Raw genomic sequence first — 6,384 nt, forward strand, 5'->3', positions numbered from 1 at the left:
AAACAGTAACTGCCAAACTATGTTTATGTGATGAAGTTATCTAATATGAAAAAACATATTTCTCACTAGAATGAGTTTTCGGTTAAATAAGATGAGATAAATGGTTTAAATCTCTATTGTGCCAAATAGGAAAAATTTTTAATTCTTTACCCTGATTCAGTGTTATATAGAATCATTGGCTAATCTCAGGTTTAGTCCCTAAATTCATGGTCAGGTTGGGAGAATAGTGGCTCTCACTCCAGAGCTCCCACTTCCCTTCCCCTGAAGGCTAACGCTCACTTTAGTTCTTAAATACTAAAACCAAATTAGGGATTTTAGTCTGTCACCCTAAAATCTCCAATTCTACGCCCAACAAAGTATATTTTTCTATTTATTTGCATTTAATTCCACGAATGAAACACTCCTCAATATATTGAATGTGATTCTCACTTTTGTAGAACTCATACTTCATTTCCCGGATCATATGTTTCACAGCAGAGTTTAACATTTCAATTGTCCATATCAAAAAGTAAATTAAGAACAAAGTGGAAAGTGGAAAAACCATCACAGTTTATTTTATATTTTAAAATTGGCGCATCCAAATTATCTCTTCATTTCACCATATGTCAAAGTAGGGAGAAGGATAAAGAAAACAACTCAAACTTCATGAGAAAGATAGAAGAAAACATATAAAAGAAAGTTCATACAACAATAATAAACAAACAACACTTATCTGTAACTCTTTCTCAAAGTAAATCCCTTGTAGCCTCTCTTGGACTCTTTCTCTCTTTACAAGACTCTTGATTCTTTCTTATAAGATGTAAGGAAGAAAAAATCTCTCACTTCTCTCCCTCTCTAACAACTCTTAGAAAAGAATTCACACTTAAACTCACCACAAAACTTAAAAGTCTAAGGAACTAAATGACTAATGGAGTCAATGTGGTTGGAAAGGGGGGCGATATAGAGATTTTTTTTTTATCAATTTTCACTCTAAATAGAGCCTAATGTCAGTTTTCCAATAGGTGCATCCAAAAAATCTTCAAAAAGCATCCAAATTCGTTGAATCTTCTAGAATTAGTCTTGCGCTGACATTGGCATCGTCGGCGCCCATTATGGTGTCGTCGGTGCTACTGGCCCGTAAATTAATTCATTGCTCTTTGTTAAATAGTGTCTTTGGTGCTGAGAAAATTTTGGACTCCATTCTGTAGGTCTACGCTGTTGGCGTCCAACCTGGCGCCGTCAACACTGAGTATTCTTCGACGCTGGGTATTTCTTCAAGAACATCATTTTGACTCCAAATTCATCCTTTTTGCTTCCTTTTTTGGTTTAAGTCCTAAAAATCAGCAACCTGCAATAAAATATGAAAAATACCTTCCTTTAAAATGCAATATTACCAAAAATGAATATAAAATATAGGTCTAAAAATGCATATATTTTTGGTGCATCAGCCAACTGCCAAACCATCTAGCTCTTCCCCAGCGCTTGGTTAAGCCTTCTCAGAAATATTACGGATTGAATCTGATGATTCCTTCACCTTCACTTGCTCATATGGCATTGGATTTTTAGGAGCCTTCTTTTCCTACTCCTTTTTCTGCTCGGCTTCTAAACAACACAACTTTTTTTACTCTAAGTGCAGGCAACAACTTCACTCGGTTGGCATGTTTAAATGTCGAATCAGATCCTTGATCCATAAGAACAACACAAAAGCCAAGAGAATGCATGGAGGCATAAACTTGAGATACTGAAAACTATCAACAACACTTTATATATAAAGTTCATGGGCACAAAATCCAAGAAGTTTTATCACTACTTTTGATTATGACTATTAAGATTTGATATATTGCATTAAAAATTTCTTCATCCTTATCGCAGATATCACGATTAATGATTAAGAAAATTAAGAAACTTAGTATATATACTCAAAAATGGTTGGCATGAATCTTGAGACAATCCACCATTCTAAATTAAAAGAGAAAAACAAAGATCATCCTTATGATGAAAAGCTACAAGTACTCATGAAGCCAACCGACTATAAATCACCAGCCGGCTGACAATCAACGACTGAAGGACTGCTAAACAACTGAAGTCCAGCCTAATGAACAAAAAAGTCACCCATGCTAACAAGAAACAAACATCCACGCCAAAGACCGAACTAAAGTTCTAGTACCTCGAGCAATCTCATATGTATAAACCCGAGTCTCTCTCAGTAACTCCCAAAAAATATCTCAATATCACCAAGAAACAAGCAAGCCGAATGTCCACTCTAAGACCGACGAGCTACCACTCTCAAAGCTGATCATCTTCTTAGATTGAAGGTCGACTGGTATCCAGACAAAATAGTCTACCAACTTCAGCTTAGTCGATATACCCAATGACTTTCTGATCAGAAGGTCCAAACACACAAAATATGACAAAATTAGTTATAAATACTAAAAGCACGATGGCACACCTAAAAATATCTATCTTTTATATATTTTATGTTCATTTTTAAGGATATTGCGCTTTAATGAAAGATATTTTGTGTGTTTTTGATTTCATGTACAAGAAATGGAGTTTAAGAGCAAAAATGGGTTAAATGAAGCCAACTAACAAAAATATGACCTGGCACCTGGGAGTCAGTGAGTTTGGAAGGCTGACGCCTAGGCGCGACGGTTGGGCGCCTAGGCGCCAAAAACAGTTATGCCAATGTTGACCTCACTTTTGATTGAGGTTTAGTTTTTCCCTCTTTAGTAGCCTAGGGTCTAGCCATAGGACTTTCCCATTGGCTATTCCTAAAAAACTAGAAAGAAACTCTCATCATTAGAAACTTCAAACTCTTCTTTGCTCAACTTGAAGTTCCACAGATATGTCTCAACCTCTAGCACTTAGTAGGTGGGTCACTATGAGGGAGCTCATGGAGAGTTCCCATAGGGCTATCTGACCTTAGGGTTCTCTGGGTGTTGCTCTGGAGCTAGTTAACTCACTACACTCACTATCACCCACAATCACTCACAATCCTAAAACCCAAATTGTTGACTTTGATCCCTTGATCCTTTGGGAGACTCATGTAGATGGTCTCCTAGACCCACTAGCCCTAGGCTAGGGTTTAGCTAAGACTAGTATATAGAGGACCCAAATGGGGATTTCATTGGTCCATAGCTCATATAGGTTGGTTGGTCCCCCAATTCTATCAAAATGTACAATTTGGTCTTTTGTCCCTAAATCCACCCAAATTACCTAAATACCTTTGAGACCTTAAATTTGACCAAAATCCTCAAATTCAACCAAAATACCCAAAATTATTCAAAAATCATTTCAAATAATTTGAAAATACCCAGATTGCCCAAAACCACCCAAAAATTCCAAAATCACCAAAATACCCCCCAAAATTTGCCAAAATTACAAAAATACCCTTGGCACCCAAACTTTACCAAAACATCCAAAACTAATCCTAATGTCTCCAAAACCAATTTGGACCCCATAATTGAACCCAATTTGGCCAATGTGATCACTTGACCAAAACCCCCAACTTGCCTTTAAATGCTCAATTTTCCCAAATTCACCTCAAATGTCCATCAATTTGGGCCCAATTCCCGTTAATTTAAATTCTAAACTCAAATTAATCTTTTATTTGATCAATATAAACCAAATATGTGCCTAATTGGCCCATGCTTTGAGCTCAATATTGATCTAATTCAAAACCCCCAATTTTGGCCTTATGACTTAATCCCACCAAATTGAACCCCATAGCCCACTCAATTGCCTTAATTTGGACTTTAAATTCTTCATAACATTCTTAAAGATCAAATTTGACTTTTAATTGTCCTTGGTGAGGCCTCAATTTCATTTAATTTTAACCCAAGTCCAAAAATCTCCAAATTTTCCCCAAATTGGCCATGTCTCCAAATTTCACATAATTGAATGCCCTAACCCCAAAATTGACACATAATTTATGTTGAAAACTCTTTATGATATTTTTATAGACCATTTTAAACCATCAATTTGGACTTAGCCGAACCATAGCCCAACCTAGACCCAACTCTAGTCCAACATGCCAAAATTAACCAAAAGCCTTCAAATTGAGCTTCAAATTGAACTCAAAATTACTTCAATCCTTCATAAAAAAATCTTCATGACAATCATCTACACAATATGAATCAATCAACTGGGCTCAATATAATGACTAGCCTAACATAAACCCAACTTTTGGTCATTTGGACCTAAATTGACTCAGTCATCCTAAAGTCACCAAATTAAGGTTTCCACAGCCACTAAGCTCCTCCTTTGGACCAGGCTAAACCCACCTAAATCAGCCAAGATGAGCTATTGACCAATGGGTCCCTAAATTAAGGGATTTGTTCCCACTTTTGGGTCTTAAACAAAATATCTCTTCCATCACGACAAACCCTTGGGGGTAAATTATAATTAAGCCTCCCTCTGATTCACTTGACCTTCTTCTGGCCCCCTCTATTGGCTCTGTTGGCCGGCCTAGTAGCCGAAAAACACCAAAACCAAGAGCCCTAAGCTCAAATTCAAACCCAAATTCACCCACCTTAGCTGGCCAATCCCAATTGGCTTTAGCACTTTGAAACCCTCCACATAAGCATCAATTTGCACCCATCAATTTGCCCTGAGCTTCCCTCTAAGCTCCTCTATTTAATCAACTCTTCCATGGCCAAAGAGAGGTGTGTGCTAAAATCCTTGGAGAAACTCTGTCCAATTGCTCTCAAACACTCTCCAAGAACTCCCAAGTTCACTGCCACCATTGTCCCCCACTGATCCCCACTATGGAAGCCCAATTTTGAGCTCAAACTTTCAGCTCAAACCAGGACATCTCTCCATAGTCTACCAAACTCAAATTAATTGTGCACACATTATCCCCACAGTGAGAGGAGTTGATTCCCTATCAAAGCCCCCTCTCAAAAAACCTCCAACCTAGCTCTAGACCAACACTTGGAATCAAGCTTGATCCAATTCATACATAGACAATTCACCAGGATACAAGAATTCATCCGGAGGTTCGTTGGGTCCAATCGAAGCTACCACAACTTTGTGATTGAAGCCTCCCCTCTCAGATATAGGCATTGAGTTATAACCCTAGCCCGAGCTTATTTTGATTATCCATTTGTGATGGCTTGATTTTATACTTGATTAACCGCATAGATGTGTTCTTCTTGAGTAGATGAAGGTTTGAAACAAATCCCATGTGATTTGGTTGAGTCTAAACAAAGATCTTAAGGTTTTAGTGTGAACGACTTACGGGTTAGGTCACTTGGGAAGGATAGTAGAGAGTCATCTGATCGCGCGTGTATCCAACCAATGGAGGAGATCAAGTCGGATGAGCTGCCGGTGCATGAACCGCGAGCCGCGTGGCAACTGATGTGGATGGTGACGTCGAATGAGTGCACCACGTGTGAGTTCGAAGCCATCGTAGGATGAGTTGGTGTCGTGTGGATAAGTAGAAGAATATGAGATTTTTGAATTATTTTTAATATCTAAACTTAAAAAATCCATATATTTCTCTAGAAAATTATAAAAATAAAAGAAAAATACACTCTTACTCAGTGAATAGAGGAGAATAATGTGGACTAAAAATAAAAATTATTTTTCAAAAATATTTTTTTTAATGAATTAAATACCCTCTGTGGTATTTTAATTTTTCATGGCAAAAAATATTTCACCATGGCTTGAAATTTTGAGGGTTTATTCCCCATTATAGAGGAGATGTTCTCTGATTTTTCCAAGGTCAGAGAGTATCTCTATGCTTTTAGCCCTAATTTTCAAGCTAAAGTGGAAATTTTGGCTTTTTTTAATTATATAAATCAAAATATCACTTAAAAAAATATGAGAATAATTTTAGTTGATTTTTTGTGGTCAGAGAAGTCTAGGAAAAATATCATAATTTTTTGAATTACCTTGTAAATTTCTATATTTAATTAAATATGAATATATTCTATTAATTTATGTAAATTAAATACTTGTAAAAAATTTTCAAAATCAATCCCACACTGTACATAAAAATCATATTTATACACTGTAAAACTTTAAAAATTATTTGATTAAGTTTAAACACTAAAGTTGAATTTCTAAGAAACTTTGCATTTTTGTACAAAAATAATTATAATAAAGTAAATATACTTGGGAAAATTTTGAAAAGTTATTTTCTGAATTCCTTATAATTAGAGCCACTTAGAAAAAATAAAAGTTACTTTTGGTAAAATAATTAATTTCTTAACCTTATTTTGAATTTAAAATAATTTAAATAATTTGAAATCCCAAAAATACCAAAATATTTCAAAATGTGTCTAATTGCTCTCTAATCACTTAGGACTCATTAAAAACATTTTTTTTCCTAATTTTCATAAGTCAAAAAGAAAAAAAGGAATTTTTTAGGCTTAAAATGAATTTTCTCTATTTTCTCACTAA

The sequence above is a fragment of the Phalaenopsis equestris genome, unplaced genomic scaffold (assembly GCF_001263595.1).
Source record: "Phalaenopsis equestris unplaced genomic scaffold, ASM126359v1 Scaffold000160, whole genome shotgun sequence".
Lineage (NCBI taxonomy): Eukaryota > Viridiplantae > Streptophyta > Magnoliopsida > Asparagales > Orchidaceae > Phalaenopsis > Phalaenopsis equestris.